This window comes from Rhinatrema bivittatum, chromosome 2 (genome assembly GCF_901001135.1).
Source record: "Rhinatrema bivittatum chromosome 2, aRhiBiv1.1, whole genome shotgun sequence".
In the NCBI taxonomy this organism is placed as follows: Eukaryota; Metazoa; Chordata; class Amphibia; order Gymnophiona; family Rhinatrematidae; genus Rhinatrema; species Rhinatrema bivittatum.
The window spans coordinates 767643185-767658616 of NC_042616.1; positions in this window are offsets into that span (position 1 = coordinate 767643185).

Consider the following 15432-nt stretch of genomic DNA (forward strand, 5'->3'; position numbering starts at 1 on the left):
TAATTGGCGAATTTCATTTTTGATTTCCTCTCAAACCTAGAGCTGAGAGGCCTGCAGAGGGGGTACTGTTACTGCACAGAACCATGCCTGTCCCCCAGTGACAGCTTACCAACATAGCATGAACCTTCACCAGCGGCATCATGGCTGTGCGCTGCGGCACACACACATAATAGCTTGGCTCTTCCCCTCCCCACACGTTGACGTCCCTCCCAAGAGCCCCTGCGCTAGTGTGGGAAAATTAGATTATTTCAGCCCAGGGTTCCAGCACAAGCCTTGCCTCGGCTACTGGCTTGGTTGGGTTGGTGCTGCTTATTCTGCGATTCTTTGTGTTTCTTTAGACCTGGATTTGATTTGGATTTTGCTTGTCTGCTGCCCATCTCTGACCCGGATTGGATTTGGATTTTGCTTGCTTGCTGCCTGCCTCTGACCCGGAATGGACTTGGATTCTGTTTGCCTGCCGCCTGCCTCTGACCCGGATTTAACTAGAATCTGGACTTTGGCTTCCTCTGCTGATTCATGATGCTGATGTGATCTCAGGTAAGGCTGATACACTATCACTTGGTCCACGGAACGTAACACCAATACAACAAAAAAACAAAAGCAAACAATATGGAAGCACCAAAACACCCAAGCTCCTACATTTTAATAGGTAGGCATAGCAAGTAGGTGGAGCAGTAGCACCAAAATCCCCAAGGTGGTATAAAGGGCATGGCAGGTAGGCATGTGCCAGCAAGATCCCCATGGATCACAACACAGCCTGGTATGTTTCAGTCTCTGTCCTGCTGTCAGTGCTCACCTTGTACCCACTGCCCATGCTCCCCACTACTCCCTGCCCAGGCAGAGACAAAATCAGTAACAGCTCTACATGCAACTGTCCAGTCTGCCTCCAGTCTCCACAAAGGAAAAAAACAACAGCAACTCAAGTCTGCTCTGACACAGAGCTTCTGATGCAGTGCTGCCAGACTGATTTTCTCTAATGTGTGACTGGCACAGTGACAGCCTAAAATGGGCAGCAACCAAAACATTGTTTGGGAGTTATCTAGGGAAACTCAGAGAGAGCACAAATGTGTCCTTCACAGACAATGCCTTCAGAAGGAATGCATAACAGAATGAGCAAATCTCAGACATGTTCAGTCTTCAAGATCAGTGTCATTGTCTCTGGTGCTCATCAATACACTGTTTTTGAAAAATGCTTCATTGAGAAACATCATTTCTGTTATCTGCTTGGCAACAGGTTCATCCTACTCATATCTGCTGGCTGCTCTATACTTTGCATCAATTTCTAACTGTACACCTGTTGCTCTCCTATTGATTTCTATGAGGCCATTGCCATAATGGCTTATAGAAATCATTCTATTCATAACGAATTAAACAAATATGATTAGTTTAATTCAGAGGCCCTTCTCAGTTTGCTTCACGGACCCCTGAAAGAAATGAATTGGATCCAATTTGTTTTTTTTACCCATTCTTTTTAAACTAGTGCACATCCCTAGACTGGAGTTTAATACAATTTAGTGTCCAAGCTTCATGCAAATATGTAACCTTTGTAATCTCTCCTTCTAGTTTTTTTCTAACTAATTTCCTCATTTTCTTAACGTTAAATGTTTTCTTTAATGACCTCCCATCAACATTCACATCCAAAAGCAACAAGCAATTTCCTGAACATCTCACAACCTCCCATTTATTTTCCATGCTTCTTTGTTCCCATAGCGTGTAGGTTTCCCCAGTCTCCTGCATGCAGTGGCACTCATCCTTTCAGAAGGCCCCCTCACACTCCTAGATTCCTGGTCATTTTCCTCATGGAGAGGAACCATCGTGTCATCAGTTCACCCCCGCCTCTGATTATTTCTTTGGGAGGAAGAAAAATCCTTCTACATGTATGGACTTGGGCCTCTCCCCTTGAGGAGAAGAACCCTTGCAGGGTCCAGTTCCCACTGAGAGGGTCCCTGTGCCAACCAGCCCAAAGGCTGGTCACTCCAGGCAACTACATCCCAGAAGTCTTTGCTTTTGCCAGCCCCATACCTTAAGAAGAGAAGAGGGGACGGGTCAAGTTCTGCCAAAAACTCCCACTTTTGTTTTACCATAAGCTGTTTATTAATCTTTACAATATAAAAAGACCATTGAAATACATGGAAAAGTATAACCAATTAATCTCCCACTTCTCATCCCCACCCACACTTCCCCCCTTACCCCTCCAAGTCCCCAAGTATCAGCTGATACTGTACTAAGTAGAGCTTCACAAAGTTGCAGTTCAAAAAGGATCTAGATCCTAGGAATGGTGGCAGTAAGAAATACAAATAATTGTCAAGGAACATACAAATAATCAGTCGAGTCATCCATTCAAATGGTTGTATTCTCCCCCATAGAGCTCCTTAATCACTGTGAAAGCTTGGGATTACATAGTGTATGTTGCGAAGGCTGTTCATTGAATATGGCCGGGCAGTGTTGTTATAAACGGTTTCCAGACAGATAGAAAAAATTTCAAAACTCCCACTTTTATACCTCCCAATCAACCCCATTCCACCAATCACACACCAGGGATTCTTAAAGGAATCCACACATCCCATAACCCAACACTACTTAACACAAAATTTTGCATTGCTCACCCTATAAAATGCAATCCAATGGCCATTTGCTATAACTACAATTTCAACATGACAGATCCCAGAAAAGCTTTTCACCAGTTTGAGAGCAGTAAGCATACAGTGCTGTTTGTCAAGACCTGGTTCATTTATATTTTCAATTAAGAATACCCGCCTGCCCTCGCTCTGGTTCAGGATTGTTTATTTTGATATCTTCAAAACAGCGAGTCCCCTGTTGTGGAACCTTTTCTTTTGGTTGGATTATACAAGACTCCCCCTGGACTTCCACTTGTTTGTTGAATGTGTTGGCTAAACAAAATAATCTCCTACCCATGCCCCATTTGAAGATCCTTCTACATGTATGGACAAGAGAAGCTCTTGACTCTGTTGGGACTTTGTGAGTTGTTTCCTGCCTCATCAAGTTTATTGTGTTCTTAAGTACCTCGGAGTTTATGTCCTCTTGAGTACTACTCCTTCTTTGACGTATTCGCTGTCACTGAGCTTTTCTAAGACAATATGAATGCCTGACGCAGCCCTGGAGCGAAACACGACCGTGTTGGGGTACTATTATAAACTATTTAAAAGTATTTGTGTTTCTTTTGTTCTCTCTGATTGAACAAAATTTGTGGATTAATGTATTGAACAGCAATTAACTGTGCCACACATCTTATCATTTTTTGTCAAGTCTTAGAGCATGACATTTTATAGCAGAAAAAAATAATATCTTAGGGAGGTCACTCCATAGAAGCAGGAGAACAAGCCACATTAGTTCCCTGCTATACCAGGGTGCAAATTATATCACAATTATAGGGTGGATCAGCTTGTGATGGGGGGGGGAGGGGGATTGGTGATTTATGTTAGGGATGTTATGCAGTCCAAAATGATAAAGATCCTGCAAAAAACTAAATGCATAGTAGAATATTTATGGAAAGAAATTCTGTGGGTGATGGGGAAGAGTATAGCAGTTGGGGTGTAAGACCTTCCAGCTGGCCAAAAATAAACAGATAGATGATGCAATGTTAACAGAGATTAGGGAAGCTAACATGGTAATAATGGGAGATTTTTAGTACTCTATTATTGATTAGTTAAATGTAACATCAGGACATGCTAGGGAAGTAAAGGTTCTCGATTAAATAAAATATTTTCATGGAGCAGTGAGTTTGGGAACTGATGAGAAGGGAAGCCATTTTAGATCTAATTCTTAGTGGAACACAGGATTTGGTACAAAAGTTAATAGTGATGGGGCCGCTCAGCAACAGTGATCATAGTGCATTCAAATTTGACTTAATGACTAGAGGGAGGAGATTAAGTACATCTACATCTCTAGCATTAAACTTTCAAACAGGAGACTATTAAAATGAGGAAAATAGCTAGAAAAAACTGAAAGGTACAACAACAAAGCTTAAGAGTTTATATCAAGCATAGTCATTGTTTAAAAATACCATCTTGGAAGCCCATTCCAGATTTAGTTCACATATTTAAAAAAGTGGAAGGAAGGCCAAACAACTGCTGCCATGGTTAAAAGGTGAGGTGAAAGAGGCTATTTTAGCCAAAAGAACTTCTTTCAAAAATTGGAAAAAGGATCCATCTGAAGAAATTAGGAAAAAGCATAAGCATTGGCAAGTTAGATGTAAAACATTGATAAGACAGGCTAAAAGATAATTTGAAAAGAAGCTGGCATTTGGGGCAAAAACTCATAATAAAAACCTTTAAAAATATATCCAAAGCAGGAAGCTTGTGAGTGTGTAGGTTGGACTGTTAGATGACTGAGGAGTTAAAAGAGCAGTTAAGGAAGATAAGGCCATTGTAGAAAAACTAAATTAATTCTTTTTTTCAGTATTTATTGAAAAGGATGTTGGCGAGATGCACTTGGTGGAAACTGAATTCATTGGAGATGATTCAAAAGAAATGAAACAAATCACGATGGAGCTGGAAGATGTAATTAAGCAGGATGACAAATTAAAGAGTAGCAAATTGCTGGACCAGATAGTATACACCCCAGAGTCCTGAAGGAGTTCAAAAATTAAATTGCAGATCTATTACTAGTAATTTTTAACCTATTATTAAAATTGTCTATAGTATATGAAGCCCTGATATTTAAAGAGTTCCAGGGGTGATTTGGTAAACTATAGACCGATGAATCTTATTTCAATGGCAAAAAAACATCATGGAAACTATTTCAAAGAACAAAATCATAGAAGACATAGAAAGACATGATTTAATGGGACACAGCCAACATGGATTTACACAAGGGAAATCTTGCCTCACCAATCTGCTACATTTTTTGAAGGAGTTAATAAACATGTGGATAATGGTGAGCCATGAATATAGTTATTTGGATTTTCAGAAGGCATTTGACAAAGTGCCCCATGAAAGACTACTGAGAAAATTTAAAAGTCACAGAATAGGAGGCAATGTACTATTGTGGATTGCAAACTGGTTAAAAGATAGGAAAGAGAGAGTAGGATTAAATGGTCAGTTTTCTTAGTGGAGAAAGGTAAACAGTGACAAGCTTCAGGGATCTGTACTGGGATTAGTGCTTTTTAATATACAGTATTTATAAATGATCTGGAAAGGAGAACAAGTGAGATAATCAGATTTGCAGATGACACAAAATTATTCCAAGTTGTTTAAGCACAGACGAATTATGAAAAATTGCAGGAGAACATTGTGAGACTGGAAGACTGGGCATCCAAATGGCAGATGAAATTCTATATGGACAAGTGCAAAGTGATCGACATGGGGAAAAGTACCCATATTGGAGTTAAATTCCATATTAGGAACCAAGGAAAAGGATCTGGGCACCATAGTGGATAGTACTTTGACATTGTTGGCTCAGTGTGTGATGTCCTTCAAAAAAGAAAATAGAATGCTAGGAAATATTAGGAAAGGATATGAGAATAAAATGGAGAATGTCATCATGTCTCTCTGTTGCTCCATGGTGAAGCTGTACCTGAAGTACTATGTGCAGCTATGATCACCACATCTCAAAAAAGATATAGTTGCATTGGAAAAGGTACAGAGAAGGGAAACCAAAATAATAAAGAGAATGGAACGACTCCCCTATAAAGAAAGGCTAAAGAGGTTACCGCAGTTCAGCTTGGAGAAGAAATGGCCGAGGGGGATATAATAAAGGTCTCTAAAATCATGTGGAATAGAACAGGTAAATGAAAATCAGGTATTTGCTTTTTCAAAAAATACAAAGACTTGGGGCAATCCATGAAGTTAGAAAGTAGCACATTCAAAACAAATCAGAGAAAATTCTTTTTCTCTCAATACACACTTAAGTTTGTGGAATTCATTGCCAGAGGATATGGATAAGGAAGTTAGTGTAACTGCATTTAAAAAAGATTTGAACAATTTCCTGGAGGAGAAGTCCATAAACTGTTATTAACCAAGTAGACTTAAAGGTAAGTTTTTAAACCGGCACGCCTGCATCCATGTGGGCGTTGTTCGCAGTGCGTGCACATGGACAGGCCAATTTTATAACATGCCCGCGCTGATATGTACGTGTTATAAAATCCTCTATCCGCGCGCACATACACGCCTAATTTTATATCAGCGCGCGCATGGGCACGCGGGTGCCAACTCACACGCTCAAGGAGTGGTGATTTTGTAACATGCATGCAACAACAAGTTAGGAACTTCTTAAACCCCCTAGCTACCCTGCCTGCCTTTTCCCCTATCGTCCCCAACCCCTAAAACCCCTCTAACTAGGGTTTTTTTTTCCATACTTACTTGTTCTCCGGAGCAGCTGGCTGCTGGCGCATGCTTCACCAAGACAGTACCTAATGGCGCTATCCCAGCCCGCCCACGTCCTGCCCAGACCTCACCTCCGGTCCTACCCCGGCCCACCCCTTTTTAACATTGGGTTTTTCTGTGCATACTGGAAGATACACATGTGGCCATGGTGCTTTGAAAATGCGTGCGGTGCACGCTTGGCCCAGCCACTCATATATCTCCTGGTATTGGCATGAGCTGGCCTTTTAAAATTAGGCCATCAGGAAATAACCACTACTCATCACTGCAGGAAAAGCAGCATAGGATCTATTTACTGTTTGGAATCTTGCCAAGTACTTGTGACCTGGATTGGCAACTGTTGGGAAACAGAGTATTGAGCTTGATGACCCAGCACTGCAATTCTTATGTTCTACCAACATGCTGCTTTAAAAGAGCCTAGTTCCCTGTAGAGCAGTATGGAGGCTTCAGGGAGGAGAATGCCAGTTATTTCACTAGGACTCCTTCTGCCAAGGCTTGGGCAGATCCTCGGCGCATGAGTACCAGGGATTAAATCAGTTCCACTGATAGTGAATTCTCTAAAGATATGAACAGCATTGTCTGATGTGGGACTGAATAAATTGTATCAGGCAGGATAGTCATCTATTGATGAGATTCCTTTCAATGTATTCAGCTACCTCATGTCTGGAACCTGCATCCTCTCTGTATTTATTTATTTATTATTTTAAATGTTTTCTATATCGTTGCACAGAATAAAATTCCATCTCGACGGTTTACAATGTTAAACTCAGCAGGAAAATAAATGAAATAAATAACAATTATACATAATAAAAGAATCAAATCTCAACTAAACATAATTAGCTAAAACTAATAAACCTCCATTAATACAACATTAAAAGAATAGGATCATAAAAGATAAAGATAAAATCGTAAAAAGATAAGTGGGATTCTGCTTAAGGCTTAGCTGTCACTCATGTATGCCTGTTGGAAAAGCCACGTTTTTAGTTCTTGTCTAAATTTTTTCTTATTTGGTTGTAGCCTCAGTTTAGGTGGTAATTTATGCCAAAGTTTTGGGCCTGCAATTGAGATCTCTCGCTTCACATAAGTGGGCGGATCTTACAGTGGGTATTGACAGCAGGCCTTTATTTGCCAACCTCAAATCACACTGTGGTACATGCAGTCTGATTGCGGTATTCAACCAGTCTGTCATTTCACCATTATACTATCTTGTGAATAATATATAATGTTTTATGCATTATTCTTTGTTCCACAGGTAACCAATGTAGTTCTTTCAGTACTGGGGTAATATGATCTTTCCTTCTTGTATTAGTTAGAATATAGGCCGCTGTATTTTGTAGTATTTGCAGAGGACGTAATGTATTAAGTGTGTCAGGAAATAAACAAAATGATTGGCTCAAAGAGAGAAAACACCGTAGTTTTATTTGGAGTTGCATACGTTCATGGAGGGTGGAGGGGCTGGACAGAGTGTACACCCAAAGCCTACCCCCTGTGAAATCCTGCTGAATTGGAAGAAAAATGCAGTGGCAGTTTACTTTACACATGTGTGTTCCATGTTTGGATGTGAATTTCCCTCCCTAGAATAATACTTCTGCAAGAAGAGTGCAGGTACCCGAAACTGAGTGTGCATACAGTGACCTGGAGAAAACTGAGTACATTGTGTGTAGTTCCTCGAATGAGCTTTATGCGGTAATTTTTAATTACACATGGGGTATGCAGTCCTGCAGGCAAAAGCACATTTCCAATGGGAAGCCCCACATAGGGTTTTCTCTTACAAATTCAGCTGACGGGGGATGGCGGGTACATACATAGTACCTGCGTATGTTTGCATTGCTATTAAAGTGAAGGCCCTGCATAGTAACATAGTAGCATAGTGAAAGATGCCAGATAAAGACCAAAATGGTCCAGCCAGTCAGTCCGGCAAGTTTTTTTGGGTGGCAGCAACTCCCGCTCTGTGCAGGCTCCTTACAAGTCTTCTGTTAAAGCTGAAGGCATGTCCTTTCCTCCACAAACTAACCCTACCTCTTTAACATAGGTAAAACTACCCATGCTGTGAACAGCAAGAATACGTTTTTCGGCATTGAGCAGTGGGAGAAGGGACCATTTCTTTTTGGGTTTTTTTTTCTTTTGTCTTGTTTTTTTTTAATTTAATATTTCTTGTAGATCAGCGAATGAAGTAGACCAAAAGAAACATTAAATGAAGTAAAACCTGAATAAATCCCCACCTCCTAAAAAGGAAACAATTGTTTGGGGGTTTTTTTTCCGTGCACATCCCTATTACACACAGCTGCTTACACCCACATAAAAATCTTTGAAAATTGCCTTCTCTGCCACCAGATCTCAAGGCAATGCGCACAATCTTCAATCCTGTCATGCCATCAAATTGAGATGATTTACCTTGGATAAATTCATTTTGAAATGTTTTTCAGTGGTTTTGCAAGTCTGTATTTTAAAGCTGCCTCTACAAGAAAACCTTACAATGAGTTCCTAATTCATCCTGAATACCAACATTACTGCATAATCCTATTAAAGTCTCCTGGAACTGCAAGCTCTTCTTTGCTTTCTCGTTTTTGCCAGCTCTATCCCATTTCTGTTTTTACTAGTAAACATCTTCCTCTGAAGGCCAGCGCTCTCAAATGCCATTGCACAAAATCCATATCATTGATTTTCAAGAACAATTGTGTGCGAATGGTACCGGATATAAACAACGTATTCTCTGGCCCTTTCTCCATTTTTACGTTCCAATGCAATGACATAAAATCAACACTTTCATCTTCGCCATACAATATCTGTTTTAAAAGGGCCACTAATATTAAAGAAAATTGTGATGCACACTAAATCTGCCTTGCGTGCATGGAGAAGACACATTTCTTTGTTTGTCCTCAAGAAAGGTTTACCTAAACCTTTGCCTTCAGAAAATGCCGTTGTCACAAAGGGAACCACTGGAAAGGAACCTACTTGGTTGTTTTCAACCAACCCCCCTAAATGATTTGTAGGATTCAAATTCTGTTTCGCAGCTGTATTTTCTCCATGGAGATGTCTTGTACAAAACTTGCAATGGTCTACAATTTCTGTTAAATTGAAGTTAAATGTATCAAAACATCATGCCACCTGGCTTCAAACATGGCATGAATGCTGAACTGCAGATGTCAACAGGAGCTCAATGTTTATGTGCCCTCAACTCATAAACGGTTAGGAGGTGATGACATTACGTGAAAGAGGTCAGACTCTCAAAATCTATTTCGTGGGTTTAATTATTGTGAGCCATGCAGATGGTGAAGTGGACTCAGATGGAAACAGCAGAGGTATCTCGCATTCTCCGGACTGGTCAGGGAGAACACCCAGAACCTCCCTTCCATGAACCCTGGTGCTGACAGATATTTCCTTAGTGCTGGCACAGTGAAGCCTCGCATCAAAGCCACCTCATACTCAGATAAACCAAAACTCTCAACTTTATTTCTGGTTTTACCACAGCCAGTCACTATGTATTGTATAGGAATAGGATCAGGTAGGCATATAATAGTACTGAATACTCAGAATCAATTTATGGGATACATCAGTCAAAGCAAAATCTTCCACAGTACCCTATAAGGCATCCTCAAAGATAAAGGTGTCAATCTCTCAATCTTCCCTTGAACAGCACTTAGACCTCCCAACTTTTCTGGCATGTATGACTTACATATCTTCACATTAAAGTACTTAAAAACTCCTCACTTATGTACACCTTCATCTCATCCCATCCCAACCAACCATAACACACAGAAGAAGTGCATTCCAGATTCCTTAGCCTTTTAAATATCAACTTCAATGAGGGACATTAGTGTTACATCCCTTACTTACGGGGCCTCTTCCTCCAAACCCCGTACTGATACTTATATCTCCTCAAAGCTCTCAAACTTATCTTGGTCCTCCTCTCTCCATTCCTCCAGCAGCATGCAGGACTCCCTAGACACCTCCACTCTCTGGAACTCACTGAGACCCACCTCATAATTGGATCAACCCCTTTCTCCTTCACATGCCAGGTGGAGGAAACACCTCATCTCTCTGTTGTTCTTTTCCCATTTCCCCTTTGAGGGGAAAAGCCACTGCAGTGCTCTCTCCATGCTGGAGGGGTCTCTCCAGGCTCACCAAACCATGGGCTGGCTCCTCCAGGCTCTCTACATCCTGAAGATCCCTTTCTCTGCTAGCTCCATTCTAGAAAGGGCAAACTCGTGCCAAATGCCCCAGAATTTATACCTACCCAGGAAATGTCTTCCACCAGTCATTTCAACCCATGCTCTAAATAGGACCAACACACCACCCTGTATTCACGTTAAGATATCATATAGACCCTGTCCACAATAAATACCATTCTATGGTCATTCAGTGATGTTACACACGCAAATGGTTGAAACATTTTAAATAAACTTTAAACAATGAGAATTCTGGGATCTCCCCCATCCAAAATATCTTGTACAATTAGAAGTGAAAAGGAGCACAAAATTAGGGTCTCCCCACAGTTAAGATTTTGTGTTAGGTCAAAATATGAAAGAGAACAATTCTAGCCTAATATACTGTAAGAAACCAGATGAGACCTATGAAATGATCAGAGATATTGAAAGTGTTATGGCCACCAGCTGCAGCGGTCCGCAACTGGTGCCAGCCACTTGCCAGCGTGGACGGGCTACTCCCGGGGCACTAGCAACAGCTGGCAGCCGTCCAACATCTCTCTTTGCGGCCGTCTCAGCTGCCGCTGAACCTAGCCGCGTCTCTGGCCGGCCTTCCTCCCTGATGTCAACTTCTCCCCCACCGGGCCTGCTAGGGCTGCGCGTGTGCTCTCTCTTCTACATTTAAAGGGGCCACAACAGAAAATTGTCGTGGCCCCTCCCTGGGACTCCTCCTGGCTTTTCTCTATTTAAGGCAAGGTCTGCTCCTCAGACCTTGCCTTGGTTTCTTGGCTCCTGGTCCGTTTCCTGTCTTCTGAGTTTGGTTCCTGTCGCCTGAGTCCCAATCCTGCTTCCAAGTCCTGTTCCTGCTTCCGAGTCCTGTTCCTGCTCCTATCCCCAGTCTCCAGTTCCTTCAGACAGATCTTCTGGCTTCTGTGATTCCTCTGGCATCTGACCTCGGACCAGCTTCAGTAATTCCTCTGGCTTCTGACCTCAGGCTGGCTTCAGTGATTCTTCTGGCTTCAGACCTCGGACTGGCTTCGGTGATTTATCTGGCTTCGGACCTTGGATTGCCTGTCGACGACCCTCTGGCTTCCGACCATAGGGCTGATTCTCATCACTGCTTCCAGCTGTGATTCCACCGACTTCTCAGGGGCCCACCTAAGACCAGCCAGCCCTATGCACCCAAGGGCTCAATCTGCATGGAATGGGGCTGGTATTGGTGAAGCTCCAGCCGGCCCCTGCATCAGTTCAGCCTCGCCTTCTGATGGTAGGGACTTGAGGGGGTTTATCCTCACAGGAAGCGCCAACTCTACCTCAGACAAGGGATCCACATCTCTGAAGTATAATAGTAAACCAAGACTATGTATTCGGCAGAGGCTTCAGCCCTGCAAGCCATTCCAGGCCTGGCCCAGAAGATTCTGGAGCAACAGCGGGTCAGAGCCCTTGGCATCCTCTATGGAGCGGCTCAACGCCCACTTGGATTCAGTGGTCCGGGCTCACGCAACCCCTCCACCAGCACCGACTCCTCCCGTGATGCAGGAACCCACTCACCCGGTAATTCCGCTGCCAGCCCCTCCATGCTTTTCTGGTGAACCCCGACTGTTCCAGGGCTTCCTTAATTAGTGCAGTATGCACTTCCACTTTCAATCTTCCCTCTTTCCAGACAGCATGATGAAAACTACCTACATCCTATCCTTGTTGGTAGGTAAGGCCCTGACCTGGGCCTCTCCGTTATGGAAACATTCCAATCCAGTGTTGCAAGATCTTCCTCGCTTCTTGGAGCTGTTCCGGACCGTGTTTGAGGATCCGGTGAAACAGGTAGCAGCCAGGTCCAACCTCCTGGATCACCGCCAAGGAGGATGTTCTCTCGCGGACTACACGATCGGGTTCAGAACTTTAGCATCGGAACTCCATTGGGAGGAGAGCTGTCTCAAGACTATCTTTCTCAAGGGGCTGTCGGCCAAGATCAAGGATGAGCTGGTGGCCCGGGAATTTCCATTTTCGCTTGACTCCCTCATCGAGCTGGCCACCAGGATCGACCGCTGCCTGCAGGAAAGGGCTTGTGAGTGTCAAGGCTCAAGAAAACACGTGGCAGCTTCTACTCTTCCACAACCATCTTCACCCATCTCCCGAACTCCTCCCATCAATCAGGGGACCTGCAATGAACTGATGCAATTAGGACGAGGACCTCTCTCTCCGGAGGAATGGCAAAGACGCCATAAGGTGAGCCTCTGTCTCTACTGTGGAGGATCTGGCCACCTCATTTCTCGCTGCCCAATTCGTCCGGGTAACTTCAAGGCCTAGGCTTTACTGGGGGAGTGACCCTAGGCATAACTTCACCTGCTCCCCCACTTACCTTGCCTGTGACCCTCTTTCTCGGAGGTCATGAATTTTCCACACTGGCCCTGGTGGATTCTGGGGCTGAAGGAAACTTCATCCTGCAGGACGTGGTAGAACAACTACTCATCCCTACTCGTCCATGCCCGAGACCCTTGACTCTCTCCTCCATCCGTGGAGATACCTTTCTGGGGAGAATAACGCACCACACGGTCCCCCTGGAGTGCCACATCGCACCGGACCATATGGAACACATCACTCTATATGTCATCCCGAAAGCCATCCACCCAGATGTACTTGGTATACCTTGTTGCAATGCCACAACCCACAGTTTGGCTGGACATCTTTACGACTAACTCGCTGGGGTCCCGCATGCCATGAAACCTGCTTTACGGGAGTAACTTCCCCTTATAGCTGCCTCTGTACCTCACTCTTGGAGGGTCTGCCTACTCAATACAGCCAGTTCTCCAAAAGGGCCACAGACACCTTGACCCCGCATCGAGAATTTGATTGCGCTATTAATCTGGTTCCTGGAGCCACCTCTCCTTGTGGAAGAGACCATCCGTTGTCCGCCCTGGAAACCCACGCCATGTCTGAGTATATTCAGGACATCCTTCAGAAGGGATTTATCCGACGGTCTACGTCCCCAGCCGGGGCTGGCTTCTTCTTCGTCAGCAAAAAGGATGGGACTTTGCGTCCTTGTATCGACTTCCATGGGCTAAATGCTATTACCATCAAGGACCTGTACCCTTTGCCGTTGATAGCTGAGCTCTTTGACCATCTGCAGGGAGCCAGGGAGTTTTTGAAATTGGACCTTCGTGGGGCTTACAATCTGATCAGGATATGAGAGGGTGATGAGTGGAAGATGGCTTTTAATAGGGGTGTGCATCCGTTTTCGACGTATTGGCGATCCGCAACGTATTTTGTCCTATCCGTTAAATACGTGGGGAGGCGAAACGCATCGCGACTCCCCACGTATTTAACGAATTTTCTGTTTAATTCGGTGCGCTCAGCGGTGCGTGCTTTTCTTCGCCCCCATTAGCTACTTACTATCTACAGTTTGCACAAAATGGCAGCGCACCTGCGGTAACCATGCCAACCTATCTGACCCTTTCCTGTGAGTCACAGTGACTCACAGGAAAGGGTAGGACAGGTCTGCATGGATACCGCAGGTCCTGTTTCTTTCAAGCTGTTTATTTTGGTCATCTCTGACTGAGAAGAGAAGCTGTGCTAGGTCAGCTAGCACTGACCACCATTTAGGGTGTTGGGCTGGCTTGGAGAGATATATTATTTTCAATTTCATCCATTTTTCTGGAGTGCCAAAAATTCCTGCTTTTTTTAATTCCAATTACTTAGTCTCTCAGTGCACTGGGCTTCACTGGGCAGTTTAACAGGCTGGGTCTGTGCAGTCAAGTGCCCAGGGAGTCTGCCTCTTTTGTGCTTACAAGCAAGCAGCGTCTGTGTGCACGCCACACACATTAGTGCACTGCCAGGCACCGTGACAGTGGGCAGTGGGTAGCTTTAACAGATTGATCCTAACTATTGGGTGGATCTGTGCAGTCAAGTGCCCATGGAGTCTGCCTCTTTTGTGCTTACAAGTAAGCAGCGTCTGTGTGCTTGCCACACACATTAGTGCACTGCCAGGCACCGTGACAGTGGGCAGTGTTACTACTCAGTCACATTAAATCCATAATGTCAGGGAAAGAGAGATGTAATCGAGTGATTGGGACTGGGTGAGGAGGCACCTCAAAAGACACTAGTGCAACACCACCAGGACAGCTAAAAAGGCAACTGTCGCAATCTAAACTCTTTGTAGGGGATGGCAGCTCCATGCCAAAAAAAATGAAATCTGACCATGATACATTGCCATCGCCACCACTTGTTTCTGGCCCTGTAGTTTTGGAGGTGAGGGACGGGGAGGCAGAGTCATGCCAGACAAAATGTAGACACCCAAAAGCAGCAGGGGGACAGAAGTCTCGACTAACACTTAGCGTTGATAAAGTAGCGCAATCACTGTTTGCTTCTGATTCAGATGAAGAATCTTCTTGTGTGGGATTCTCATCAGAAACGGAAGAAGTAATAGCTGACAAATCTTCGGTAGAATCAGTTAGTTCTGTCTTAGCCTCCAGAAATGTGCAGCAGGGGAGAGATGACAGTGATAACGAGGAGGAGGAACAGCAGTCAGTACAGGCACAGAGGGTGACTGATGCCCCCTCTGGCATTGCTTCTCAGGGTGCACCCACTACCTCAACTCCAGTGCCAGCATCCACTCCCAAGGTATTAGAGAGGGGAGGATCACGAAAGACATCTCCGATCTGGAAACACTTTAAATTGACGGAAGACCCGCCTTATGCTCGATGTAATTACTGTGCCAGGGATATTAGCAGAGGCAAGCAAATGGGACATCTATCTAACTTTGGCATGAACCATCATATGAAGAGGCAACTGCTGCCATCTGGGGATGGTAGCAGTTCCAGTCGGGGGACCCTTTCCAACCAGTGTGCAGTGGTAGGAAAGCAGCAGAGTCAGCCCACGCCCTCATCCCCTTCTAGCAGTCAGGCGGCAGGCCAGCAACCCTCTGACATGTGGCAGAAGCGACAATCCACCAT